This window comes from Pimephales promelas, chromosome 5 (assembly GCF_988280905.1).
Source record: "Pimephales promelas chromosome 5, fPimPro1.hap1.1, whole genome shotgun sequence".
NCBI lineage: Eukaryota > Metazoa > Chordata > Actinopteri > Cypriniformes > Leuciscidae > Pimephales > Pimephales promelas.
In genome coordinates, this window is record NC_142773.1 from 4,185,465 (window position 1) to 4,212,964 (window position 27,500).

Consider the following 27,500-nt stretch of genomic DNA (forward strand, 5'->3'; position numbering starts at 1 on the left):
CTGACTTGCCATACTCTACTGTTTTCAAAATGATTTGCGTTTTGGCACACTTAAATTGCTCGTCTCTCATCAATTAGAACAAGTGAAGAATGCATAGGGTTTTAGCATTCAGTTGAGGAAACTTTTCTACAAGTAGGAACAGACTATGTTCATAAGGAAAGCAGTCTTAGCAGAGGATGGTTTCGATCCATCGACCTCTGGATTATGGGCCCAGCACGCTTCCGCTGCGCCACTCTGCTGTAAACCACCCCAGATGGGACTTGAACCCACAATCCCTGGCTTAGGAGGCCAGTGCCTTATCCATTAGGCCACTGGGGCTGTTAAAAACCTGTGCTCATGTGCACACATTACTTTGGCTTCAGTGACAACAGCAGCATTGGCATTTAAACAAGGCAAGCACACAACAGTAATCCGGGTGAACGACTACTTCGATAGGGCACTGGGGCATGACTCGCTTGCCCTACTAATTGTCCATCTCATTCGGGTGGCTTAGTCAATGAGGTGTTTTAACAGGGCATACACACACAAACACAAAGATTTTCTGATTGAACAAGCGGGATATGGAAGTTGCTGTTTATTTGGGATAAAACATGTACATAAGTGAAGCAGCATTAGCAGAAGATGGTTTCGATCCATCGACCTCTGGGTTATGGGCCCAGCACGCTTCCGCTGCCCCACTCTGCTCCCTAAAACTGACTTACCTTACTCTGTTTTCAAAATGAATTGCGTTTTGGCACACTTAAATTGCTCTTCTCTCATCAATTAGAACAAGTGAAGAATGCATAGGGTTTTGGCATTCAGTTGAGGAAACTTTTCTACAAGTAGGAACAGACTATGTTCATAAGGAAAGCAGTCTTAGCAGAGGATGGTTTCGATCCATCGACCTCTGGGTTATGGGCCCAGCACGCTTCCGCTGCGCCACTCTGCTGTAAACCACCCCAGATGGGACTCAAACCCACAATCCCTGGCTTAGGAGGCCAGTGCCTTATCTATTAGGAAACTGGGGCTGCTAAATATTGCGCTCATGTGCCTACATTACTTTGGCTTCAGTGACAACAGCAGTATTGGCATTTAAACAAGGCAAGCACACAACAGTAATCCGGGTGAACGACTACTTCGATAGGGCACTGGGGCATGACTCGCTTGCCCTACTAATTGTCCATCTCATTCGGGTGGCTTAGTCAATGAGGTGTTTTAACAGGGCATACACACACAAACACAACGATTTTCTGATTGAACAAGCTTGATGTGGAAGTTGCTGTTTATTTGGGATAAAACATGTACATAAGTGAAGCAGCATTAGCAGAGGATGGTTTCGATCCATCGACCTCTGGGTTATGGGCCCACCACGCTTCCGCTGCGCCACTCTGCTCCCTAAAACTGACTTGCCATACTCTACTGTTTTTTAAATGAATTGCGTTTTGGCACACATAAATTGCTCTTCTCTCATCAATTAGAACAAGTGAAGAATGCATAGGGTTTTAGCATTCAGTTGAGGAAACTTTTCTACAAGTAGGAAGGGACTATGTTCAAAAGGAAAGCAGTCATAGCAGAGGATGGTTTCGATCCATCGACCTCTGGGTTTTGGGCCCACCACGCTTCCGCTGCGCCACTCTGCTCCCTAAAACTGACTTACCTTACTCTGTTTTCGAAATGAATTGTGTTTTGGCACACTTAAATTGCTCTTCTTTAATCAATTAGAACAAGTGAAGAATGCATAGGGTTTTTGCATTCAGCTGAGGAAACTTTTCTACAAGTAGGAACAGACTATGTTCATAAGGAAAGCAGTCTTAGCAGAGGATGGTTTCGATCCATCGACCTCTGGGTTATGGGCCCAGCACGCTTCCGCTGCGCCACTCTGCTGTAAACCACCCCAGATGGGACTTGAACCCACAATCCCTGGCTTAGGAGGCCAGTGCCTTATCCATTAGGCCACTGGGGCTGCTAAATATTGCGCTCATGTGCCTACATTACTTTGGCTTCAGTGACAACAGCAGCATTGGCATTTAAACAAGGCAAGCACACAACAGTAATCCGGGTAAACGACTACATCGATAGGGCACTGGGGCATGACTCGCTTGCCCTACTAATTGTCCATCTCATTCGGGTGGCTTAGTCAATGAGGTGTTTTAACAGGGCATACACACACAAACACAAAGATTTTCTGATTGAACAAGCGGGATATGGAAGTTGCTGTTTATTTGGGATAAAACATGTACATAAGTGAATCAGCATTAGCAGAGGATGGTTTCGATCCATCGACCTCTGGGTTATGGGCCCAGCACGCTTCCGCTGCAACACTCTGCTCCCTAAAACTGACTTACCTTACTCTGTTTTCAAAAAGGATTGCGTTTTGGCACACTTAAATTGCTCTTCTCTCATCAATTAGAACAAGTGAAGAATGCATAGGGTTTTGGCATTCAGTTGAGGAAACTTTTCTACAAGTAGGAACAGACTATGTTCATAAGGAAAGCAGTCTTAGCAGAGGATGGTTTCGATCCATCGACCTCTGGGTTATGGGCCCAGCACGCTTCCGCTGCGCCACTCTGCTCCCTAAAACTGACTTGCCATACTCTACTGTTTTCAAAATGATTTGCGTTTTGGCACACTTAAATTGCTCGTCTCTCATCAATTAGAACAAGTGAAGAATGCATAGGGTTTTAGCATTCAGTTGAGGAAACTTTTCTACAAGTAGGAACAGACTATGTTCATAAGGAAAGCAGTCTTAGCAGAGGATGGTTTCGATCCATCGACCTCTGGGTTATGGGCCCAGCACGCTTCCGCTGCGCCACTCTGCTGTAAACCACCCCAGATGGGACTCGAACCCACAATCCCTGGCTTAGGAGGCCAGTGCCTTATCCATTAGGCCAATGGGGCTCCTAAATATTGCGCTCATGTGCCTACATTACTTTGGCTTCAGTGACAACAGCAGTATTGGCATTTAAACAAGGCAAGCACACAACAGTAATCCGGGTGAACGACTACTTCGATAGGGCACTGGGGCATGACTCGCTTGCCCTACTAATTGTCCATCTCATTCGGGTGGCTTAGTCAATGAGGTGTTTTAACAGGGCATACACACACAAACACAACGATTTTCTGATTGAACAAGCTTGATGTGGAAGTTGCTGTTTATTTGGGAAAAAACATGTACATAAGTGAAGCAGCCTTAGCAGAGGATGGTTTCGGTCCATCGACCTCTGGGTTATGGGCCCACCACGCTTCCGCTGCGCCACTCTGCTCCCTAAAACTGACTTGCCGTACTCTACTGTTTTCAAAATGACTTGCGTTTAGGCACACTTAAATTGCTCTTCTCTCATCAATTAGAACAAGTGAAGAATGCATAGGGTTTTAGCATTCAGTTGAGGAAACTTTTCTACAAGTAGGAACAGACTATGTTCATAAGGAAAGCAGTCTTAGCAGAGGATTATTTCGATCCATCGACCTCTGGGTTATGGGCCAAGCACGCTTCCGCTGCGCCACTCTGCTCCCTAAAACTGACTTGCCATACTCTACTGTTTTTTAAATGAATTGCGTTTTGGCACACATAAATTGCTCTTCTCTCATCAATTAGAACAAGTGAAGAATGCATAGGGTTTTAGCATTCAGTTGAGGAAACTTTTCTACAAGTAGGAACAGACTATGTTCATAAGGAAAGCAGTCTTAGCAGAGGATGGTTTCGATCCATCGACCTCTGGGTTATGGGCCAAGCACGCTTCCGCTGCGCCACTCTGCTCCCTAAAACTGACTTGCCATACTCTACTGTTTTTTAAATGAATTGCGTTTTGGCACACATAAATTGCTCTTCTCTCATCAATTAGAACAAGTGAAGAATGCATAGGGTTTTAGCATTCAGTTGAGGAAACTTTTCTACAAGTAGGAACGGACTATGTTCAAAAGGAAAGCAGTCATAGCAGAGGATGGTTTCGATCCATCGACCTCTGGGTTTTGGGCCCACCACGCTTCCGCTGCGCCACTCTGCTCCCTAAAACTGACTTACCTTACTCTGTTTTCGAAATGAATTGTGTTTTGGCACACTTAAATTGCTCTTCTTTAATCAATTAGAACAAGTGAAGAATGCATAGGGTTTTTGCATTCAGCTGAGGAAACTTTTCTACAAGTAGGAACAGACTATGTTCATAAGGAAAGCAGTCTTAGCAGAGGATGGTTTCGATCCATCGACCTCTGGGTTATGGGCCCAGCACGCTTCCGCTGCGCCACTCTGCTGTAAACCACCCCAGATGGGACTTGAACCCACAATCCCTGGCTTAGGAGGCCAGTGCCTTATCCATTAGGCCACTGGGGCTGCTAAATATTGCGCTCATGTGCCTACATTACTTTGGCTTCAGTGACAACAGCAGCATTGGCATTTAAACAAGGCAAGCACACAACAGTAATCCGGGTAAACGACTACATCGATAGGGCACTGGGGCATGACTCGCTTGCCCTACTAATTGTCCATCTCATTCGGGTGGCTTAGTCAATGAGGTGTTTTAACAGGGCATACACACACAAACACAAAGATTTTCTGATTGAACAAGCGGGATATGGAAGTTGCTGTTTATTTGGGATAAAACATGTACATAAGTGAATCAGCATTAGCAGAGGATGGTTTCGATCCATCGACCTCTGGGTTATGGGCCCAGCACGCTTCCGCTGCAACACTCTGCTCCCTAAAACTGACTTACCTTACTCTGTTTTCAAAAAGAATTGCGTTTTGGCACACTTAAATTGCTCTTCTCTCATCAATTAGAACAAGTGAAGAATGCATAGGGTTTTGGCATTCAGTTGAGGAAACTTTTCTACAAGTAGGAACAGACTATGTTCATAAGGAAAGCAGTCTTAGCAGAGGATGGTTTCGATCCATCGACCTCTGGGTTATGGGCCCAGCACGCTTCCGCTGCGCCACTCTGCTCCCTAAAACTGACTTGCCATACTCTACTGTTTTCAAAATGATTTGCGTTTTGGCACACTTAAATTGCTCGTCTCTCATCAATTAGAACAAGTGAAGAATGCATAGGGTTTTAGCATTCAGTTGAGGAAACTTTTCTACAAGTAGGAACAGACTATGTTCATAATGAAAGCAGTCTTAGCAGAGGATGGTTTCGATCCATCGACCTCTGGGTTATGGGCCCAGCACTCTTCCGCTGCGCCACTCTGCTGTAAACCACCCCAGATGGGACTCGAACCCACAATCCCTGGCTTAGGAGGCCAGTGCCTTATCCATTAGGCCACTGGGGCTGCTAAATATTGCGCTCATGTGCCTACATTACTTTGGCTTCAGTGACAACAGCAGCATTGGCATTTAAACAAGGCAAGCACACAACAGTAATCCGGGTGGACGACTACTTCGATAGGGCACTGGGGCATGACTCGCTTGCCCTACTAATTGTCCATCTCATTCGGGTGGCTTAGTCAATGAGGTGTTTTAACAGGGCATACACACACAAACACAAAGATTTTCTGATTGAAGAAGCGGGATATGGAAGTTGCTGTTTATTTGGGATAAAACATGTACATAAGTGAAGCAGCATTAGCAGAGGATGGTTTCGATCCATCGACCTCTGGGTTATGGGCCCAGCACGCTTCCGCTGCGCCACTCTGCTCCCTAAAACTGACTTACCTTACTCTGTTTTCAAAAAGAATTGCGTTTTGGCACACTTAAATTGCTCTTCTCTCATCAATTAGAACATGTGAAGAATGCATAGGGTTTTGGCATTCAGTTGAGGAAACTTTTCTACAAGTAGGAACAGACTATGTTCATAAGGAAAGCAGTCTTAGCAGAGGATGGTTTCGATCCATCGACCTCTGGGTTATGGGCCCAGCACGCTTCCGCTGCGCCACTCTGCTGTAAACCACCCCAGATGGGACTCGAACCCACAATCCCTGGCTTACGAGGCCAGTGCCTTAACCATTAGGCCAATGGGGCTGTTAAAAACCTGTGCTCATGTGCACACATTACTTTGGCTTCAGTGACAACAGCAGCATTGGCATTTAAACAAGGCAAGCACACAACAGTAATCCGGGTGAACGACTACTTCGATAGGGCACTGGGGCATGACTCGCTTGCCCTACTAATTGTCCATCTCATTCGGGTGGCTTAGTCAATGAGGTGTTTTAACAGGGCATACACACACAAACACAAAGATTTTCTGATTGAACAAGCGGGATATGGAAGTTGCTGTTTATTTGGGATAAAACATGTACATAAGTGAAGCAGCATTAGCAGAGGATGGTTTCGATCCATCGACCTCTGGGTTATGGGCCCAGCACGCTTCCGCTGCGCCACTCTGCTCCCTAAAACTGACTTACCTTACTCTGTTTTCAAAAAGAATTGCGTTTTGGCACACTTAAATTGCTCGTCTCTCATCAATTAGAACAAGTGAAGAATGCATATGGTTTTAGCATTCAGTTGAGGAAACTTTTCTACAAGTAGGAACAGACTATGTTCATAAGGAAAGCAGTCTTAGCAGAGGATGGTTTCGATCCATCGACCTCTGGGTTATGGGCCCAGCACGCTTCCGCTGCACCACTCTGCTGTAAACCACCCCAGATGGTACTCGAACCCACAATCCCTGGCTTAGGAGGCCAGTGCCTTATCCATTAGGCCACTGGGGCTGTTAAAAACCTGTGCTCATGTGCACACATTACTTTGGCTTCAGTGACAACAGCAGCATTGGCATTTAAACAAGGCAAGCACACAACAGTAATCCGGGTGAACGACTACTTCGATAGGGCACTGGGGCATGACTCGCTTGCCCTACTAATTGTCCATCTCATTCGGGTGGCTTAGTCAATAAGGTGTTTTAACAGGGCATACACACACAAACACAAAGATTATCTGATTGAACAAGCGGGATATGGAAGTTGCTGTTTATTTGGGATAAAACATGTACATAAGTGAAGCAGCATTAGCAGAGGATGGTTTCGATCCATCGACCTCTGGGTTATGGGCCCAGCACGCTTCCGCTGCGCCACTCTGCTCCCTAAAACTGACTTACCTTACTCTGTTTTCAAAATGAATTGCGTTTTGGCACACTTACACTGCTCTTCTCTCATCAATTAGAACAAGTGAAGAATGCATAGGGTTTTGGCATTCAGTTGAGGAAACTTTTCTACAAGTAGGAACAGACTATGTTCATAAGGAAAGCAGTCTTAGCAGAGGATGGTTTCGATCCATCGATCTCTGGGTTATGGGCCCAGCACGCTTCCGCTGCGCCACTCTGCTGTAAACCAACCCAGATGGGACTCAAACCCACAATCCCTGGCTTAGGAGGCCAGTGCCTTATCTATTAGGAAACTGGGGCTGCTAAATATTGCGCTCATGTGCCTACATTACTTTGGCTTCAGTGACAACAGCAGTATTGGCATTTAAACAAGGCAAGCACACAACAGTAATCCGGGTGAACGACTACTTCGATAGGGCACTGGGGCATGACTCGCTTGCCCTACTAATTGTCCATCTCATTCGGGTGGCTTAGTCAATGAGGTGTTTTAACAGGGCATACACACACAAACACAACGATTTTCTGATTGAACAAGCTTGATGTGGAAGTTGCTGTTTATTTGGGAAAAAACATGTACATAAGTGAAGCAGCCTTAGCAGAGGATGGTTTCGATCCATCGACCTCTGGGTTATGGGCCCACCACGCTTCCGCTGCGCCACTCTGCTCCCTAAAACTGACTTGCCGTACTCTACTGTTTTCAAAATGACTTGCGTTTAGGCACACTTAAATTGCTCTTCTCTCATCAATTAGAACAAGTGAAGAATGCATAGGGTTTTAGCATTCAGTTGAGGAAACTTTTCTACAAGTAGGAACAGACTATGTTCATAAGGAAAGCAGTCTTAGCAGAGGATGTTTTCGATCCATCGACCTCTGGGTTATGGGCCCAGCACGCTTCCGCTGCGCCACTCTGCTCCCTAAAACTGACTTGCCATACTCTACTGTTTTCAAAATGATTTGCGTTTTGGCACACTTAAATTGCTCGTCTCTCATCAATTAGAACAAGTGAAGAATGCATAGGGTTTTAGCATTCAGTTGAGGAAACTTTTCTACAAGTAGGAACAGACTATGTTCATAAGGAAAGCAGTCTTAGCAGAGGATGGTTTCGATCCATCGACCTCTGGGTTATGGGCCCAGCACGCTTCCGCTGCGCCACTCTGCTGTAAACCACCCCAGATGGGACTCGAACCCACAATCCCTGGCTTAGGAGGCCAGTGCCTTATCCATTAGGCCACTGGGGCTGTTAAAAACCTGTGCTCATGTGCTCACATTACTTTGGCTTCAGTGACAACAGCAGTATTGGCATTTAAACAAGGCAAGCACACAACAGTAATCCGGGTGAACGACTACTTCGATAGGGCACTGGGGCATGACTCGCTTGCCCTACTAATTGTCCATCTCATTCGGGTGGCTTAGTCAATGAGGTGTTTTAACAGGGCATACACACACAAACACAACGATTTTCTGATTGAACAAGCTTGATGTGGAAGTTGCTGTTTATTTGGGAAAAAACATGTACATAAGTGAAGCAGCCTTAGCAGAGGATGGTTTCGGTCCATCGACCTCTGGGTTATGGGCCCACCACGCTTCCGCTGCGCCACTCTGCTCCCTAAAACTGACTTGCCGTACTCTACTGTTTTCAAAATGACTTGCGTTTAGGCACACTTAAATTGCTCTTCTCTCATCAATTAGAACAAGTGAAGAATGCATAGGGTTTTAGCATTCAGTTGAGGAAACTTTTCTACAAGTAGGAACAGACTATGTTCATAAGGAAAGCAGTCTTAGCAGAGGATGATTTCGATCCATCGACCTCTGGGTTATGGGCCAAGCACGCTTCCGCTGCGCCACTCTGCTCCCTAAAACTGACTTGCCATACTCTACTGTTTTTTAAATGAATTGCGTTTTGGCACACATAAATTGCTCTTCTCTCATCAATTAGAACAAGTGAAGAATGCATAGGGTTTTAGCATTCAGTTGAGGAAACTTTTCTACAAGTAGGAACAGACTATGTTCATAAGGAAAGCAGTCTTAGCAGAGGATGGTTTCGATCCATCGACCTCTGGGTTATGGGCCAAGCACGCTTCCGCTGCGCCACTCTGCTCCCTAAAACTGACTTGCCATACTCTACTGTTTTTTAAATGAATTGCGTTTTGGCACACATAAATTGCTCTTCTCTCATCAATTAGAACAAGTGAAGAATGCATAGGGTTTTAGCATTCAGTTGAGGAAACTTTTCTACAAGTAGGAACGGACTATGTTCAAAAGGAAAGCAGTCATAGCAGAGGATGGTTTCGATCCATCGACCTCTGGGTTTTGGGCCCACCACGCTTCCGCTGCGCCACTCTGCTCCCTAAAACTGACTTACCTTACTCTGTTTTCGAAATGAATTGTGTTTTGGCACACTTAAATTGCTCTTCTTTAATCAATTAGAACAAGTGAAGAATGCATAGGGTTTTTGCATTCAGCTGAGGAAACTTTTCTACAAGTAGGAACAGACTATGTTCATAAGGAAAGCAGTCTTAGCAGAGGATGGTTTCGATCCATCGACCTCTGGGTTATGGGCCCAGCACGCTTCCGCTGCGCCACTCTGCTCCCTAAAACTGACTTGCCATACTCTACTGTTTTCAAAATGATTTGCGTTTTGGCACACTTAAATTGCTCGTCTCTCATCAATTAGAACAAGTGAAGAATGCATAGGGTTTTAGCATTCAGTTGAGGAAACTTTTCTACAAGTAGGAACAGACTATGTTCATAATGAAAGCAGTCTTAGCAGAGGATGGTTTCGATCCATCGACCTCTGGGTTATGGGCCCAGCACGCTTCCGCTGCGCCACTCTGCTGTAAACCACCCCAGATGGGACTCGAACCCACAATCCCTGGCTTAGGAGGCCAGTGCCTTATCCATTAGGCCACTGGGGCTGCTAAATATTGCGCTCATGTGCCTACATTACTTTGGCTTCAGTGACAACAGCAGCATTGGCATTTAAACAAGGCAAGCACACAACAGTAATCCGGGTGGACGACTACTTCGATAGGGCACTGGGGCATGACTCGCTTGCCCTACTAATTGTCCATCTCATTCGGGTGGCTTAGTCAATGAGGTGTTTTAACAGGGCATACACACACAAACACAAAGATTTTCTGATTGAAGAAGCGGGATATGGAAGTTGCTGTTTATTTGGGATAAAACATGTACATAAGTGAAGCAGCATTAGCAGAGGATGGTTTCGATCCATCGACCTCTGGGTTATGGGCCCAGCACGCTTCCGCTGCGCCACTCTGCTCCCTAAAACTGACTTACCTTACTCTGTTTTCAAAAAGAATTGCGTTTTGGCACACTTAAATTGCTCTTCTCTCATCAATTAGAACATGTGAAGAATGCATAGGGTTTTGGCATTCAGTTGAGGAAACTTTTCTACAAGTAGGAACAGACTATGTTCATAAGGAAAGCAGTCTTAGCAGAGGATGGTTTCGATCCATCGACCTCTGGGTTATGGGCCCAGCACGCTTCCGCTGCACCACTCTGCTGTAAACCACCCCAGATGGGACTCGAACCCACAATCCCTGGCTTAGGAGGCCAGTGCCTTATCCATTAGGCCACTGGGGCTGTTAAAAACCTGTGCTCATGTGCACACATTACTTTGGCTTCAGTGACAACAGCAGCATTGGCATTTAAACAAGGCAAGCACACAACAGTAATCCGGGTGAACGACTACTTCGATAGGGCACTGGGGCATGACTCGCTTGCCCTACTAATTGTCCATCTCATTCGGGTGGCTTAGTCAATGAGGTGTTTTAACAGGGCATACACACACAAACACAAAGATTTTCTGATTGAAGAAGCGGGATATGGAAGTTGCTGTTTATTTGGGATAAAACATGTACATAAGTGAAGCAGCATTAGCAGAGGATGGTTTCGATCCATCGACCTCTGGGTTATGGGCCCAGCACGCTTCCGCTGCGCCACTCTGCTGTAAACCACCCCAGATGGGACTCGAACCCACAATCCCTGGCTTAGGAGGCCAGTGCCTTATCCATTAGGCCACTGGGGCTGTTAAAAACCTGTGCTCATGTGCTCACATTACTTTGGCTTCAGTGACAACAGCAGTATTGGCATTTAAACAAGGCAAGCACACAACAGTAATCCGGGTGAACGACTACTTCGATAGGGCACTGGGGCATGACTCGCTTGCCCTACTAATTGTCCATCTCATTCGGGTGGCTTAGTCAATGAGGTGTTTTAACAGGGCATACACACACAAACACAACGATTTTCTGATTGAACAAGCTTGATGTGGAAGTTGCTGTTTATTTGGGAAAAAACATGTACATAAGTGAAGCAGCCTTAGCAGAGGATGGTTTCGGTCCATCGACCTCTGGGTTATGGGCCCACCACGCTTCCGCTGCGCCACTCTGCTCCCTAAAACTGACTTGCCGTACTCTACTGTTTTCAAAATGACTTGCGTTTAGGCACACTTAAATTGCTCTTCTCTCATCAATTAGAACAAGTGAAGAATGCATAGGGTTTTAGCATTCAGTTGAGGAAACTTTTCTACAAGTAGGAACAGACTATGTTCATAAGGAAAGCAGTCTTAGCAGAGGATGATTTCGATCCATCGACCTCTGGGTTATGGGCCAAGCACGCTTCCGCTGCGCCACTCTGCTCCCTAAAACTGACTTGCCATACTCTACTGTTTTTTAAATGAATTGCGTTTTGGCACACATAAATTGCTCTTCTCTCATCAATTAGAACAAGTGAAGAATGCATAGGGTTTTAGCATTCAGTTGAGGAAACTTTTCTACAAGTAGGAACAGACTATGTTCATAAGGAAAGCAGTCTTAGCAGAGGATGGTTTCGATCCATCGACCTCTGGGTTATGGGCCAAGCACGCTTCCGCTGCGCCACTCTGCTCCCTAAAACTGACTTGCCATACTCTACTGTTTTTTAAATGAATTGCGTTTTGGCACACATAAATTGCTCTTCTCTCATCAATTAGAACAAGTGAAGAATGCATAGGGTTTTAGCATTCAGTTGAGGAAACTTTTCTACAAGTAGGAACGGACTATGTTCAAAAGGAAAGCAGTCATAGCAGAGGATGGTTTCGATCCATCGACCTCTGGGTTTTGGGCCCACCACGCTTCCGCTGCGCCACTCTGCTCCCTAAAACTGACTTACCTTACTCTGTTTTCGAAATGAATTGTGTTTTGGCACACTTAAATTGCTCTTCTTTAATCAATTAGAACAAGTGAAGAATGCATAGGGTTTTTGCATTCAGCTGAGGAAACTTTTCTACAAGTAGGAACAGACTATGTTCATAAGGAAAGCAGTCTTAGCAGAGGATGGTTTCGATCCATCGACCTCTGGGTTATGGGCCCAGCACGCTTCCGCTGCGCCACTCTGCTCCCTAAAACTGACTTGCCATACTCTACTGTTTTCAAAATGATTTGCGTTTTGGCACACTTAAATTGCTCGTCTCTCATCAATTAGAACAAGTGAAGAATGCATAGGGTTTTAGCATTCAGTTGAGGAAACTTTTCTACAAGTAGGAACAGACTATGTTCATAATGAAAGCAGTCTTAGCAGAGGATGGTTTCGATCCATCGACCTCTGGGTTATGGGCCCAGCACGCTTCCGCTGCGCCACTCTGCTGTAAACCACCCCAGATGGGACTCGAACCCACAATCCCTGGCTTAGGAGGCCAGTGCCTTATCCATTAGGCCACTGGGGCTGCTAAATATTGCGCTCATGTGCCTACATTACTTTGGCTTCAGTGACAACAGCAGCATTGGCATTTAAACAAGGCAAGCACACAACAGTAATCCGGGTGGACGACTACTTCGATAGGGCACTGGGGCATGACTCGCTTGCCCTACTAATTGTCCATCTCATTCGGGTGGCTTAGTCAATGAGGTGTTTTAACAGGGCATACACACACAAACACAAAGATTTTCTGATTGAAGAAGCGGGATATGGAAGTTGCTGTTTATTTGGGATAAAACATGTACATAAGTGAAGCAGCATTAGCAGAGGATGGTTTCGATCCATCGACCTCTGGGTTATGGGCCCAGCACGCTTCCGCTGCGCCACTCTGCTCCCTAAAACTGACTTACCTTACTCTGTTTTCAAAAAGAATTGCGTTTTGGCACACTTAAATTGCTCTTCTCTCATCAATTAGAACATGTGAAGAATGCATAGGGTTTTGGCATTCAGTTGAGGAAACTTTTCTACAAGTAGGAACAGACTATGTTCATAAGGAAAGCAGTCTTAGCAGAGGATGGTTTCGATCCATCGACCTCTGGGTTATGGGCCCAGCACGCTTCCGCTGCACCACTCTGCTGTAAACCACCCCAGATGGGACTCGAACCCACAATCCCTGGCTTAGGAGGCCAGTGCCTTATCCATTAGGCCACTGGGGCTGTTAAAAACCTGTGCTCATGTGCACACATTACTTTGGCTTCAGTGACAACAGCAGCATTGGCATTTAAACAAGGCAAGCACACAACAGTAATCCGGGTGAACGACTACTTCGATAGGGCACTGGGGCATGACTCGCTTGCCCTACTAATTGTCCATCTCATTCGGGTGGCTTAGTCAATAAGGTGTTTTAACAGGGCATACACACACAAACACAAAGATTATCTGATTGAACAAGCGGGATATGGAAGTTGCTGTTTATTTGGGATAAAACATGTACATAAGTGAAGCAGCATTAGCAGAGGATGGTTTCGATCCATCGACCTCTGGGTTATGGGCCCAGCACGCTTCCGCTGCGCCACTCTGCTCCCTAAAACTGACTTGCCTTACTCTGTTTTCAAAATGAATTGCGTTTTGGCACACTTACACTGCTCTTCTCTCATCAATTAGAACAAGTGAAGAATGCATAGGGTTTTGGCATTCAGTTGAGGAAACTTTTCTACAAGTAGGAACAGACTATGTTCATAAGGAAAGCAGTCTTAGCAGAGGATGGTTTCGATCCATCGATCTCTGGGTTATGGGCCCAGCACGCTTCCGCTGCGCCACTCTGCTGTAAACCACCCCAGATGGGACTCAAACCCACAATCCCTGGCTTAGGAGGCCAGTGCCTTATCTATTAGGAAACTGGGGCTGCTAAATATTGCGCTCATGTGCCTACATTACTTTGGCTTCAGTGACAACAGCAGTATTGGCATTTAAACAAGGCAAGCACACAACAGTAATCCGGGTGAACGACTACTTCGATAGGGCACTGGGGCATGACTCGCTTGCCCTACTAATTGTCCATCTCATTCGGGTGGCTTAGTCAATGAGGTGTTTTAACAGGGCATACACACACAAACACAACGATTTTCTGATTGAACAAGCTTGATGTGGAAGTTGCTGTTTATTTGGGAAAAAACATGTACATAAGTGAAGCAGCCTTAGCAGAGGATGGTTTCGATCCATCGACCTCTGGGTTATGGGCCCACCACGCTTCCGCTGCGCCACTCTGCTCCCTAAAACTGACTTGCCGTACTCTACTGTTTTCAAAATGACTTGCGTTTAGGCACACTTAAATTGCTCTTCTCTCATCAATTAGAACAAGTGAAGAATGCATAGGGTTTTAGCATTCAGTTGAGGAAACTTTTCTACAAGTAGGAACAGACTATGTTCATAAGGAAAGCAGTCTTAGCAGAGGATGTTTTCGATCCATCGACCTCTGGGTTATGGGCCAAGCACGCTTCCGCTGCGCCACTCTGCTCCCTAAAACTGACTTGCCATACTCTACTGTTTTTTAAATGAATTGCGTTTTGGCACACATAAATTGCTCTTCTCTCATCAATTAGAACAAGTGAAGAATGCATAGGGTTTTAGCATTCAGTTGAGGAAACTTTTCTACAAGTAGGAACGGACTATGTTCAAAAGGAAAGCAGTCATAGCAGAGGATGGTTTCGATCCATCGACCTCTGGGTTTTGGGCCCACCACGCTTCCGCTGCGCCACTCTGCTCCCTAAAACTGACTTACCTTACTCTGTTTTCGAAAGGAATTGTGTTTTGGCACACTTAAATTGCTCTTCTTTAATCAATTAGAACAAGTGAAGAATGCATAGGGTTTTTGCATTCAGCTGAGGAAACTTTTCTACAAGTAGGAACAGACTATGTTCATAAGGAAAGCAGTCTTAGCAGAGGATGGTTTCGATCCATCGACCTCTGGGTTATGGGCCCAGCACGCTTCCGCTGCGCCACTCTGCTGTAAACCACCCCAGATGGGACTTGAACCCACAATCCCTGGCTTAGGAGGCCAGTGCCTTATCCATTAGGCCACTGGGGCTGCTAAATATTGCGCTCATGTGCCTACATTACTTTGGCTTCAGTGACAACAGCAGCATTGGCATTTAAACAAGGCAAGCACACAACAGTAATCCGGGTAAACGACTACATCGATAGGGCACTGGGGCATGACTCGCTTGCCCTACTAATTGTCCATCTCATTCGGGTGGCTTAGTCAATGAGGTGTTTTAACAGGGCATACACACACAAACACAAAGATTTTCTGATTGAACAAGCGGGATATGGAAGTTGCTGTTTATTTGGGATAAAACATGTACATAAGTGAATCAGCATTAGCAGAGGATGGTTTCGATCCATCGACCTCTGGGTTATGGGCCCAGCACGCTTCCGCTGCAACACTCTGCTCCCTAAAACTGACTTACCTTACTCTGTTTTCAAAATGAATTGCGTTTTGGCACACTTAAATTGCTCTTCTCTCATCAATTAGAACAAGTGAAGAATGCATAGGGTTTTGGCATTCAGTTGAGGAAACTTTTCTACAAGTAGGAACAGACTATGTTCATAAGGAAAGCAGTCTTAGCAGAGGATGGTTTCGATCCATCGACCTCTGGGTTATGGGCCCAGCACGCTTCCGCTGCGCCACTCTGCTCCCTAAAACTGACTTGCCATACTCTACTGTTTGCAAAATGAATTGCGTTTTGGCACACTTAAATTGCTCTTCTCTCATCAATTAGAACAAGTGAAGAATGCATAGGGTTTTAGCATTCAGTTGAGGAAACTTTTCTACAAGTAGGAACAGACTATGTTCATAAGGAAAGCAGTCTTAGCAGAGGATGGTTTCGATCCATCGACCTCTGGGTTATGGGCCCAGCACGCTTCCGCTGCGCCACTCAGCTGTAAACCACCCCAGATGGGACTCAAACCCACAATCCCTGGCTTAGGAGGCCAGTGCCTTATCCATTAGGCCACTGGGGCTGTTAAAAACCTGTGCTCATGTGCACACATTACTTTGGCTTCAGTGACAACAGCAGCATTGGCATTTAAACAAGGCAAGCACACAACAGTAATCCGGGTGAACGACTACTTCGATAGGGCACTGGGGCAAGACTCGCTTGCCCTACTAATTGTCCATCTCATTCGGGTGGCTTAGTCAATGAGGTTTTTTAACAGAGCATACACACACAAACACAATGATTTTCTGATTGAACAAGCGGGATATGGAAGTTGCTGTTTATTTGGGATAAAACATGTACATAAGTGAAGCAGCATTAGCAGAGGATGGTTTCGATCCATCGACCTCTGGGTTATGGGCCCAGCACGCTTCCGCTGCGCCACTCTGCTCCCTAAAACTGACTTACCTTACTCTGTTTTCAAAATGAATTGCGTTTTGGCACACTTAAACTGCTCTTCTCTCATCAATTAGAACAAGTGAAGAATGCATAGGGTTTTAGCATTCAGTTGAGGAAACTTTTCTACAAGTACGAACAGACTATGTTCATAAGGAAAGCAGTCTTAGCAGAGGATGGCTTCGATCCATCGACCTCTGGGTTATGGGCCCAGCACGCTTCCGCTGCGCCACTCTCCTCCCTAAAACGGACTTGCCATACTCTACTGTTTGCAAAATGAATTGCGTTTTGGCACACTTAAATTGCTCTTCTCTCATCAATTAGAACAAGTGAAGAATGCATAGGGTTTTGGCATTCAGTTGAGGAAACTTTTCTACAAGTAGGAACAGACTATGTTCATAAGGAAAGCAGTCTTAGCAGAGGATGGTTTCGATCCATCGACCTCTGGGTTATGGGCCCAGCACGCTTCCGCTGCGCCACTCTGCTCCCTAAAACTGACTTGCCATACTCTACTGTTTTCAAAATGATTTGCGTTTTGGCACACTTAAATTGCTCGTCTCTCATCAATTAGAACAAGTGAAGAATGCATAGGGTTTTAGCATTCAGTTGAGGAAACTTTTCTACAAGTAGGAACAGACTATGTTCATAAGGAAAGCAGTCTTAGCAGAGGATGGTTTCGATCCATCGACCTCTGGGTTATGGGCCCAGCACGCTTCCGCTGCGCCACTCTGCTGTAAACCACCCCAGATGGGACTCGAACCCACAATCCCTGGCTTAGGAGGCCAGTGCCTTATCCATTAGGCCACTGGGGCTGCTAAATATTGCGCTCATGTGCCTACATTACTTTGGCTTCAGTGACAACAGCAGCATTGGCATTTAAACAAGGCAAGCACACAACAGTAATCCGGGTGGACGACTACTTCGATAGGGCACTGGGGCATGACTCGCTTGCCCTACTAATTGTCCATCTCATTCGGGTGGCTTAGTCAATGAGGTGTTTTAACAGGGCATACACACACAAACACAAAGATTTTCTGATTGAAGAAGCGGGATATGGAAGTTGCAGTTTATTTGGGATAAAACATGTACATAAGTGAAGCAGCATTAGCAGAGGATGGTTTCGATCCATCGACCTCTGGGTTATGGGCCCAGCACGCTTCCGCTGCGCCACTCTGCTCCCTAAAACTGACTTACCTTACTCTGTTTTCAAAAAGAATTGCGTTTTGGCACACTTAAATTGCTCGTCTCTCATCAATTAGAACAAGTGAAGAATGCATAGGGTTTTAGCATTCAGTTGAGGAAACTTTTCTACAAGTAGGAACAGACTATGTTCATAAGGAAAGCAGTCTTAGCAGAGGATGGTTTCGATCCATCGACCTCTGGGTTATGGGCCCAGCACGCTTCCGCTGCGCCACTCTGCTGTAAACCACCCCAGATGGGACTCGAACCCACAATCCCTGGCTTAGGAGGCCAGTGCCTTATCCATTAGGCCACTGGGGCTGTTAAAAACCTGTGCTCATGTGCTCACATTACTTTGGCTTCAGTGACAACAGCAGCATTGGCATTTAAACAAGGCAAGCACACAACAGTAATCCGGGTGAACGACTACTTCGATAGGGCACTGGGGCATGACTCGCTTGCCCTACTAATTGTCCATCCCATTCGGGTGGCTTAGTCAATGAGGTGTTTTAACAGGGCATACACACACAAACACAAAGATTTTCTGATTGAACAAGCGGGATATGGAAGTTGCTGTTTATTTGGGAAAAAACATGTAGATAAGTGAAGCAGCATTAGCAGAGGATGGTTTCGATCCATCGACCTCTGGGTTATGGGCCCAGCACGCTTCCGCTGCGCCACTCTGCTCCCTAAAACTGCCTTACCTTACTCTGTTTACAAAATGAATTGCGTTTTGGCACACTTAAATTGCTCTTCTCTCATTAATTAGAACAAGTGAAGAATGCATAGGGTTTTGGCATTCAGTTGAGGAAACTTTTCTACAAGTAGGAACAGACTATGTTCATAAGGAAAGCAGTCTTAGCAGAGGATGGTTTCGATCCATCGACCTCTGGGTTATGGGCCCAGCACGCTTCCGCTGCGCCACTCTGCTCCCTAAAACTGACTTGCCATACTCTACTGTTTTCAAAATGATTTGCGTTTTGGCACACTTAAATTGCTCGTCTCTCATCAATTAGAACAAGTGAAGAATGCATAGGGTTTTAGCATTCAGTTGAGGAAACTTTTCTACAAGTAGGAACAGACTATGTTCATAAGGAAAGCAGTCTTAGCAGAGGATGGTTTCGATCCATCGACCTCTGGGTCATGGGCCAAGCACGCTTCCGCTGCGCCACTCTGCTCCCTAAAACTGACTTGCCATACTCTACTGTTTTTTAAATGAATTGCGTTTTGGCACACATAAATTGCTCTTCTCTCATCAATTAGAACAAGTGAAGAATGCATAGGGTTTTAGCATTCAGTTGAGGAAACTTTTCTACAAGTAGGAACAGACTATGTTCATAAGGAAAGCAGTCTTAGCAGAGGATGGTTTCGATCCATCGACCTCTGGGTTATGGGCCAAGCACGCTTCCGCTGCGCCACTCTGCTCCCTAAAACTGACTTGCCATACTCTACTGTTTTTTAAATGAATTGCGTTTTGGCACACATAAATTGCTCTTCTCTCATCAATTAGAACAAGTGAAGAATGCATAGGGTTTTAGCATTCAGTTGAGGAAACTTTTCTACAAGTAGGAAGGGACTATGTTCAAAAGGAAAGCAGTCATAGCAGAGGATGGTTTCGATCCATCGACCTCTGGGTTTTGGGCCCACCACGCTTCCGCTGCGCCACTCTGCTCCCTAAAACTGACTTACCTTACTCTGTTTTCGAAATGAATTGTGTTTTGGCACACTTAAATTGCTCTTCTTTAATCAATTAGAACAAGTGAAGAATGCATAGGGTTTTTGCATTCAGCTGAGGAAACTTTTCTACAAGTAGGAACAGACTATGTTCATAAGGAAAGCAGTCTTAGCAGAGGATGGTTTCGATCCATCGACCTCTGGGTTATGGGCCCAGCACGCTTCCGCTGCGCCACTCTGCTCCCTAAAACTGACTTGCCATACTCTACTGTTTTCAAAATGATTTGCGTTTTGGCACACTTAAATTGCTCGTCTCTCATCAATTAGAACAAGTGAAGAATGCATAGGGTTTTAGCATTCAGTTGAGGAAACTTTTCTACAAGTAGGAACAGACTATGTTCATAAGGAAAGCAGTCTTAGCAGAGGATGGTTTCGATCCATCGACCTCTGGGTTATGGGCCCAGCACGCTTCCGCTGCGCCACTCTGCTGTAAACCACCCCAGATGGGACTCGAACCCACAATCCCTGGCTTAGGAGGCCAGTGCCTTATCCATTAGGCCACTGGGGCTGCTAAATATTGCGCTCATGTGCCTACATTACTTTGGCTTCAGTGACAACAGCAGCATTGGCATTTAAACAAGGCAAGCACACAACAGTAATCCGGGTGGACGACTACTTCGATAGGGCACTGGGGCATGACTCGCTTGCCCTACTAATTGTCCATCTCATTCGGGTGGCTTAGTCAATGAGGTGTTTTAACAGGGCATACACACACAAACACAAAGATTTTCTGATCGAAGAAGCGGGATATGGAAGTTGCTGTTTATTTGGGATAAAACATGTACATAAGTGAAGCAGCATTAGCAGAGGATGGTTTCGATCCATCGACCTCTGGGTTATGGGCCCAGCACGCTTCCGCTGCGCCACTCTGCTCCCTAAAACTGACTTACCTTACTCTGTTTTCAAAAAGAATTGCGTTTTGGCACACTTAAATTGCTCTTCTCTCATCAATTAGAACATGTGAAGAATGCATAGGGTTTTGGCATTCAGTTGAGGAAACTTTTCTACAAGTAGGAACAGACTATGTTCATAAGGAAAGCAGTCTTAGCAGAGGATGGTTTCGATCCATCGACCTCTGGGTTATGGGCCCAGCACGCTTCCGCTGCGCCACTCTGCTGTAAACCACCCCAGATGGGACTCGAACCCACAATCCCTGGCTTAGGAGGCCAGTGCCTTATCCATTAGGCCACTGGGGCTGTTAAAAACCTGTGCTCATGTGCTCACATTACTTTGGCTTCAGTGACAACAGCAGCATTGGCATTTAAACAAGGCAAGCACACAACAGTAATCCGGGTGAACGACTACTTCGATAGGGCACTGGGGCATGACTCGCTTGCCCTACTAATTGTCCATCCCATTCGGGTGGCTTAGTCAATGAGGTGTTTTAACAGGGCATACACACACAAACACAAAGATTTTCTGATTGAACAAGCGGGATATGGAAGTTGCTGTTTATTTGGGAAAAAACATGTAGATAAGTGAAGCAGCATTAGCAGAGGATGGTTTCGATCCATCGACCTCTGGGTTATGGGCCCAGCACGCTTCCGCTGCGCCACTCTGCTCCCTAAAACTGCCTTACCTTACTCTGTTTACAAAATGAATTGCGTTTTGGCACACTTAAATTGCTCTTCTCTCATTAATTAGAACAAGTGAAGAATGCATAGGGTTTTGGCATTCAGTTGAGGAAACTTTTCTACAAGTAGGAACAGACTATGTTCATAAGGAAAGCAGTCTTAGCAGAGGATGGTTTCGATCCATCGACCTCTGGGTTATGGGCCCAGCACGCTTCCGCTGCGCCACTCTGCTCCCTAAAACTGACTTGCCATACTCTAATGTTTTCAAAATGATTTGCGTTTTGGCACACTTAAATTGCTCGTCTCTCATCAATTAGAACAAGTGAAGAATGCATAGGGTTTTAGCATTCAGTTGAGGAAACTTTTCTACAAGTAGGAACAGACTATGTTCATAAGGAAAGCAGTCTTAGCAGAGGATGGTTTCGATCCATCGACCTCTGGGTCATGGGCCAAGCACGCTTCCGCTGCGCCACTCTGCTCCCTAAAACTGACTTGCCATACTCTACTGTTTTTTAAATGAATTGCGTTTTGGCACACATAAATTGCTCTTCTCTCATCAATTAGAACAAGTGAAGAATGCATAGGGTTTTAGCATTCAGTTGAGGAAACTTTTCTACAAGTAGGAACAGACTATGTTCATAAGGAAAGCAGTCTTAGCAGAGGATGGTTTCGATCCATCGACCTCTGGGTTATGGGCCAAGCACGCTTCCGCTGCGCCACTCTGCTCCCTAAAACTGACTTGCCATACTCTACTGTTTTTTAAATGAATTGCGTTTTGGCACACATAAATTGCTCTTCTCTCATCAATTAGAACAAGTGAAGAATGCATAGGGTTTTAGCATTCAGTTGAGGAAACTTTTCTACAAGTAGGAACGGACTATGTTCAAAAGGAAAGCAGTCATAGCAGAGGATGGTTTCGATCCATCGACCTCTGGGTTTTGGGCCCACCACGCTTCCGCTGCGCCACTCTGCTCCCTAAAACTGACTTACCTTACTCTGTTTTCGAAATGAATTGTGTTTTGGCACACTTAAATTGCTCTTCTTTAATCAATTAGAACAAGTGAAGAATGCATAGGGTTTTTGCATTCAGCTGAGGAAACTTTTCTACAAGTAGGAACAGACTATGTTCATAAGGAAAGCAGTCTTAGCAGAGGATGGTTTCGATCCATCGACCTCTGGGTTATGGGCCCAGCACGCTTCCGCTGCGCCACTCTGCTCCCTAAAACTGACTTGCCATACTCTACTGTTTTCAAAATGATTTGCGTTTTGGCACACTTAAATTGCTCGTCTCTCATCAATTAGAACAAGTGAAGAATGCATAGGGTTTTAGCATTCAGTTGAGGAAACTTTTCTACAAGTAGGAACAGACTATGTTCATAAGGAAAGCAGTCTTAGCAGAGGATGGTTTCGATCCATCGACCTCTGGGTTATGGGCCCAGCACGCTTCCGCTGCGCCACTCTGCTGTAAACCACCCCAGATGGGACTCGAACCCACAATCCCTGGCTTAGGAGGCCAGTGCCTTATCCATTAGGCCACTGGGGCTGCTAAATATTGCGCTCATGTGCCTACATTACTTTGGCTTCAGTGACAACAGCAGCATTGGCATTTAAACAAGGCAAGCACACAACAGTAATCCGGGTGGACGACTACTTCGATAGGGCACTGGGGCATGACTCGCTTGCCCTACTAATTGTCCATCTCATTCGGGTGGCTTAGTCAATGAGGTGTTTTAACAGGGCATACACACACAAACACAAAGATTTTCTGATCGAAGAAGCGGGATATGGAAGTTGCTGTTTATTTGGGATAAAACATGTACATAAGTGAAGCAGCATTAGCAGAGGATGGTTTCGATCCATCGACCTCTGGGTTATGGGCCCAGCACGCTTCCGCTGCGCCACTCTGCTCCCTAAAACTGACTTACCTTACTCTGTTTTCAAAAAGAATTGCGTTTTGGCACACTTAAATTGCTCTTCTCTCATCAATTAGAACATGTGAAGAATGCATAGGGTTTTGGCATTCAGTTGAGGAAACTTTTCTACAAGTAGGAACAGACTATGTTCATAAGGAAAGCAGTCTTAGCAGAGGATGGTTTCGATCCATCGACCTCTGGGTTATGGGCCCAGCACGCTTCCGCTGCGCCACTCTGCTGTAAACCACCCCAGATGGGACTCGAACCCACAATCCCTGGCTTAGGAGGCCAGTGCCTTATCCATTAGGCCAATGGGGCTGTTAAAAACCTGTGCTCATGTGCACACATTACTTTGGCTTCAGTGACAACAGCAGCATTGGCATTTAAACAAGGCAAGCACACAACAGTAATCCGGGTGAACGACTACTTCGATAGGGCACTGGGGCATGACTCGCTTGCCCTACTAATTGTCCATCTCATTCGGGTGGCTTAGTCAATGAGGTGTTTTAACAGGGCATACACACACAAACACAAAGATTTTCTGATTGAACAAGCGGGATATGGAAGTTGCTGTTTATTTGGGATAAAACATGTACATAAGTGAAGCAGCATTAGCAGAGGATGGTTTCGATCCATCGACCTCTGGGTTATGGGCCCAGCACGCTTCCGCTGCGCCACTCTGCTCCCTAAAACTGACTTACCTTACTCTGTTTTCAAAATGAATTGCGTTTTGGCACACTTACACTGCTCTTCTCTCATCAATTAGAACAAGTGAAGAATGCATAGGGTTTTGGCATTCAGTTGAGGAAACTTTTCTACAAGTAGGAACAGACTATGTTCATAAGGAAAGCAGTCTTAGCAGAGGATGGTTTCGATCCATCGATCTCTGGGTTATGGGCCCAGCACGCTTCCGCTGCGCCACTCTGCTGTAAACCACCCCAGATGGGACTCAAACCCACAATCCCTGGCTTAGGAGGCCAGTGCCTTATCTATTAGGAAACTGGGGCTGCTAAATATTGCACTCATGTGCCTACATTACTTTGGCTTCAGTGACAACAGCAGTATTGGCATTTAAACAAGGCAAGCACACAACATTAATCCGGGTGAACGACTACTTCGATAGGGCACTGGGGCATGACTCGCTTGCCCTACTAATTGTCCATCTCATTCGGGTGGCTTAGTCAATGAGGTGTTTTAACAGGGCATACACACACAAACACAACGATTTTCTGATTGAACAAGCTTGATGTGGAAGTTGCTGTTTATTTGGGAAAAAACATGTACATAATTGAAGCAGCCTTAGCAGAGGATGGTTTCGATCCATCGACCTCTGGGTTATGGGCCCACCACGCTTCCGCTGCGCCACTCTGCTCCCTAAAACTGACTTGCCGTACTCTACTGTTTTCAAAATGACTTGCGTTTAGGCACACTTAAATTGCTCTTCTCTCATCAATTAGAACAAGTGAAGAATGCATAGGGTTTTAGCATTCAGTTGAGGAAACTTTTCTACAAGTAGGAACAGACTATGTTCATAAGGAAAGCAGTCTTAGCAGAGGATGTTTTCGATCCATCGACCTCTGGGTTATGGGCCAAGCACGCTTCCGCTGCGCCACTCTGCTCCCTAAAACTGACTTGCCATACTCTACTGTTTTTTAAATGAATTGCGTTTTGGCACACATAAATTGCTCTTCTCTCATCAATTAGAACAAGTGAAGAATGCATAGGGTTTTAGCATTCAGTTGAGGAAACTTTTCTACAAGTAGGAACGGACTATGTTCAAAAGGAAAGCAGTCATAGCAGAGGATGGTTTCAATCCATCGACCTCTGGGTTTTGGGCCCACCACGCTTCCGCTGCGCCACTCTGCTCCCTAAAACTGACTTACCTTACTCTGTTTTCGAAATGAATTGTGTTTTGGCACACTTAAATTGCTCTTCTTTAATCAATTAGAACAAGTGAAGAATGCATAGGGTTTTTGCATTCAGCTGAGGAAACTTTTCTACAAGTAGGAACAGACTATGTTCATAAGGAAAGCAGTCTTAGCAGAGGATGGTTTCGATCCATCGACCTCTGGGTTACGGGCCCAGCACGCTTCCGCTGCGCCACTCTGCTGTAAACCACCCCAGATGGGACTTGAACCCACAATCCCTGGCTTAGGAGGCCAGTGCCTTATCCATTAGGCCACTGGGGCTGCTAAATATTGCGCTCATGTGCCTACATTACTTTGGCTTCAGTGACAACAGCAGCATTGGCATTTAAACAAGGCAAGCACACAACAGTAATCCGGGTAAACGACTACATCGATAGGGCACTGGGGCATGACTCGCTTGCCCTACTAATTGTCCATCTCATTCGGGTGGCTTAGTCAATGAGGTGTTTTAACAGGGCATACACACACAAACACAAAGATTTTCTGATTGAACAAGCGGGATATGGAAGTTGCTGTTTATTTGGGATAAAACATGTACATAAGTGAATCAGCATTAGCAGAGGATGGTTTCGATCCATCGACCTCTGGGTTATGGGCCCAGCACGCTTCCGCTGCAACACTCTGCTCCCTAAAACTGACTTACCTTACTCTGTTTTCAAAATGAATTGCGTTTTGGCACACTTAAATTGCTCTTCTCTCATCAATTAGAACAAGTGAAGAATGCATAGGGTTTTGGCATTCAGTTGAGGAAACTTTTCTACAAGTAGGAACAGACTATGTTCATAAGGAAAGCAGTCTTAGCAGAGGATGGTTTCGATCCATCGACCTCTGGGTTATGGGCCCAGCACGCTTCCGCTGAGCCACTCTGCTCCCTAAAACTGACTTGCCATACTCTACTGTTTGCAAAATGAATTGCGTTTTGGCACACTTAAATTGCTCTTCTCTCATCAATTAGAACAAGTGAAGAATGCATAGGGTTTTAGCATTCAGTTGAGGAAACTTTTCTACAAGTAGGAACAGACTATGTTCATAAGGAAAGCAGTCTTAGCAGAGGATGGTTTCGATCCATCGACCTCTGGGTTATGGGCCCAGCACGCTTCCGCTGCGCCACTCTGCTGTAAACCACCCCAGATGGGACTCAAACCCACAATCCCTGGCTTAGGAGGCCAGTGCCTTATCCATTAGGCCACTGGGGCTGTTAAAAACCTGTGCTCATGTGCACACATTACTTTGGCTTCAGTGACAACAGCAGCATTGGCATTTAAACAAGGCAAGCACACAACAGTAATCCGGGTGAACGACTACTTCGATAGGGCACTGGGGCAAGACTCGCTTGCCCCACTAATTGTCCATCTCATTCGGGTGGCTTAGTCAATGAGGTTTTTTAACAGGGCATACACACACAAACACAATGATTTTCTGATTGAACAAGCGGGATATGGAAGTTGCTGTTTATTTGGGATAAAACATGTACATAAGTGAAGCAGCATTAGCAGAGGATGGTTTCGATCCATCGACCTCTGGGTTATGGGCCCAGCACGCTTCCGCTGCGCCACTCTGCTCCCTAAAACTGACTTACCTTACTCTGTTTTCAAAATGAATTGCGTTTTGGCACACTTAAAATGCTCTTCTCTCATCAATTAGAACAAGTGAAGAATGCATAGGGTTTTAGCATTCAGTTGAGGAAACTTTTCTACAAGTACGAACAGACTATGTTCATAAGGAAAGCAGTCTTAGCAGAGGATGGCTTCGATCCATCGACCTCTGGGTTATGGGCCCAGCACGCTTCCGCTGCGCCACTCTCCTCCCTAAAACTGACTTGCCATACTCTACTGTTTGCAAAATGAATTGCGTTTTGGCACACTTAAATTGCTCTTCTCTCATCAATTAGAACAAGTGAAGAATGCATAGGGTTTTGGCATTCAGTTGAGGAAACTTTTCTACAAGTAGGAACAGACTATGTTCATAAGGAAAGCAGTCTTAGCAGAGGATGGTTTCGATCCATCGACCTCTGGGTTATGGGCCCAGCACGCTTCCGCTGCGCCACTCTGCTCCCTAAAACTGACTTGCCATACTCTACTGTTTTCAAAATGATTTGCGTTTTGGCACACTTAAATTGCTCGTCTCTCATCAATTAGAACAAGTGAAGAATGCATAGGGTTTTAGCATTCAGTTGAGGAAACTTTTCTACAAGTAGGAACAGACTATGTTCATAAGGAAAGCAGTCTTAGCAGAGGATGGTTTCGATCCATCGACCTCTGGGTTATGGGCCCAGCACGCTTCCGCTGCGCCACTCTGCTGTAAACCACCCCAGATGGGACTCGAACCCACAATCCCTGGCTTAGGAGGCCAGTGCCTTATCCATTAGGCCACTGGGGCTGTTAAAAACCTGTGCTCATGTGCACACATTACTTTGGCTTCAGTGACAACAGCAGCATTGGCATTTAAACAAGGCAAGCACACAACAGTAATCCGGGTGGACGACTACTTCGATAGGGCACTGGGGCATGACTCGCTTGCCCTACTAATTGTCCATCTCATTCGGGTGGCTTAGTCAATGAGGTGTTTTACAGGG

The 27,500-nt window shown here is 45.5% G+C and overlaps 25 non-coding genes across 25 annotated transcripts; all 25 read right to left on the reverse strand.

Moving 5' to 3' along the window:
- Positions 1-245: 245 nt before the first annotated feature.
- trnar-ccu (transfer RNA arginine (anticodon CCU)) lies at positions 246-318 on the reverse strand. The gene has a single exon. It is a non-coding gene; the product is annotated as a tRNA-Arg (tRNA).
- Positions 319-1,869: 1,551 nt separating this feature from the next.
- On the reverse strand, positions 1,870-1,942 carry trnar-ccu (transfer RNA arginine (anticodon CCU)). The gene has a single exon. It is a non-coding gene; the product is annotated as a tRNA-Arg (tRNA).
- Positions 1,943-2,804: 862 nt separating this feature from the next.
- On the reverse strand, positions 2,805-2,877 carry trnar-ccu (transfer RNA arginine (anticodon CCU)). The gene has a single exon. It is a non-coding gene; the product is annotated as a tRNA-Arg (tRNA).
- Positions 2,878-4,233: 1,356 nt separating this feature from the next.
- Positions 4,234-4,306, reverse strand: trnar-ccu (transfer RNA arginine (anticodon CCU)). The gene has a single exon. It is a non-coding gene; the product is annotated as a tRNA-Arg (tRNA).
- An 862-nt stretch (positions 4,307-5,168) lies between these two features.
- Positions 5,169-5,241, reverse strand: trnar-ccu (transfer RNA arginine (anticodon CCU)). The gene has a single exon. It is a non-coding gene; the product is annotated as a tRNA-Arg (tRNA).
- Positions 5,242-5,856: 615 nt separating this feature from the next.
- On the reverse strand, positions 5,857-5,929 carry trnat-cgu (transfer RNA threonine (anticodon CGU)). The gene has a single exon. It is a non-coding gene; the product is annotated as a tRNA-Thr (tRNA).
- Positions 5,930-6,545: 616 nt separating this feature from the next.
- Positions 6,546-6,618, reverse strand: trnar-ccu (transfer RNA arginine (anticodon CCU)). Its single transcript has one exon. It is a non-coding gene; the product is annotated as a tRNA-Arg (tRNA).
- A 1,554-nt stretch (positions 6,619-8,172) lies between these two features.
- Positions 8,173-8,245, reverse strand: trnar-ccu (transfer RNA arginine (anticodon CCU)). Its single transcript has one exon. It is a non-coding gene; the product is annotated as a tRNA-Arg (tRNA).
- Positions 8,246-9,849: 1,604 nt separating this feature from the next.
- Positions 9,850-9,922, reverse strand: trnar-ccu (transfer RNA arginine (anticodon CCU)). The gene has a single exon. It is a non-coding gene; the product is annotated as a tRNA-Arg (tRNA).
- A 615-nt stretch (positions 9,923-10,537) lies between these two features.
- Positions 10,538-10,610, reverse strand: trnar-ccu (transfer RNA arginine (anticodon CCU)). Its single transcript has one exon. It is a non-coding gene; the product is annotated as a tRNA-Arg (tRNA).
- A 372-nt stretch (positions 10,611-10,982) lies between these two features.
- Positions 10,983-11,055, reverse strand: trnar-ccu (transfer RNA arginine (anticodon CCU)). Its single transcript has one exon. It is a non-coding gene; the product is annotated as a tRNA-Arg (tRNA).
- Positions 11,056-12,659: 1,604 nt separating this feature from the next.
- trnar-ccu (transfer RNA arginine (anticodon CCU)) lies at positions 12,660-12,732 on the reverse strand. Its single transcript has one exon. It is a non-coding gene; the product is annotated as a tRNA-Arg (tRNA).
- Positions 12,733-13,347: 615 nt separating this feature from the next.
- trnar-ccu (transfer RNA arginine (anticodon CCU)) lies at positions 13,348-13,420 on the reverse strand. The gene has a single exon. It is a non-coding gene; the product is annotated as a tRNA-Arg (tRNA).
- A 1,798-nt stretch (positions 13,421-15,218) lies between these two features.
- Positions 15,219-15,291, reverse strand: trnar-ccu (transfer RNA arginine (anticodon CCU)). The gene has a single exon. It is a non-coding gene; the product is annotated as a tRNA-Arg (tRNA).
- Positions 15,292-16,153: 862 nt separating this feature from the next.
- Positions 16,154-16,226, reverse strand: trnar-ccu (transfer RNA arginine (anticodon CCU)). Its single transcript has one exon. It is a non-coding gene; the product is annotated as a tRNA-Arg (tRNA).
- Positions 16,227-17,336: 1,110 nt separating this feature from the next.
- trnar-ccu (transfer RNA arginine (anticodon CCU)) lies at positions 17,337-17,409 on the reverse strand. The gene has a single exon. It is a non-coding gene; the product is annotated as a tRNA-Arg (tRNA).
- A 615-nt stretch (positions 17,410-18,024) lies between these two features.
- On the reverse strand, positions 18,025-18,097 carry trnar-ccu (transfer RNA arginine (anticodon CCU)). The gene has a single exon. It is a non-coding gene; the product is annotated as a tRNA-Arg (tRNA).
- Positions 18,098-19,945: 1,848 nt separating this feature from the next.
- Positions 19,946-20,018, reverse strand: trnar-ccu (transfer RNA arginine (anticodon CCU)). The gene has a single exon. It is a non-coding gene; the product is annotated as a tRNA-Arg (tRNA).
- A 615-nt stretch (positions 20,019-20,633) lies between these two features.
- trnar-ccu (transfer RNA arginine (anticodon CCU)) lies at positions 20,634-20,706 on the reverse strand. The gene has a single exon. It is a non-coding gene; the product is annotated as a tRNA-Arg (tRNA).
- A 1,848-nt stretch (positions 20,707-22,554) lies between these two features.
- trnar-ccu (transfer RNA arginine (anticodon CCU)) lies at positions 22,555-22,627 on the reverse strand. Its single transcript has one exon. It is a non-coding gene; the product is annotated as a tRNA-Arg (tRNA).
- A 615-nt stretch (positions 22,628-23,242) lies between these two features.
- Positions 23,243-23,315, reverse strand: trnar-ccu (transfer RNA arginine (anticodon CCU)). Its single transcript has one exon. It is a non-coding gene; the product is annotated as a tRNA-Arg (tRNA).
- Positions 23,316-25,035: 1,720 nt separating this feature from the next.
- trnat-cgu (transfer RNA threonine (anticodon CGU)) lies at positions 25,036-25,107 on the reverse strand. The gene has a single exon. It is a non-coding gene; the product is annotated as a tRNA-Thr (tRNA).
- A 6-nt stretch (positions 25,108-25,113) lies between these two features.
- trnar-ccu (transfer RNA arginine (anticodon CCU)) lies at positions 25,114-25,186 on the reverse strand. Its single transcript has one exon. It is a non-coding gene; the product is annotated as a tRNA-Arg (tRNA).
- Positions 25,187-26,048: 862 nt separating this feature from the next.
- On the reverse strand, positions 26,049-26,121 carry trnar-ccu (transfer RNA arginine (anticodon CCU)). Its single transcript has one exon. It is a non-coding gene; the product is annotated as a tRNA-Arg (tRNA).
- Positions 26,122-27,231: 1,110 nt separating this feature from the next.
- Positions 27,232-27,304, reverse strand: trnar-ccu (transfer RNA arginine (anticodon CCU)). The gene has a single exon. It is a non-coding gene; the product is annotated as a tRNA-Arg (tRNA).
- Positions 27,305-27,500: the final 196 nt, after the last annotated feature.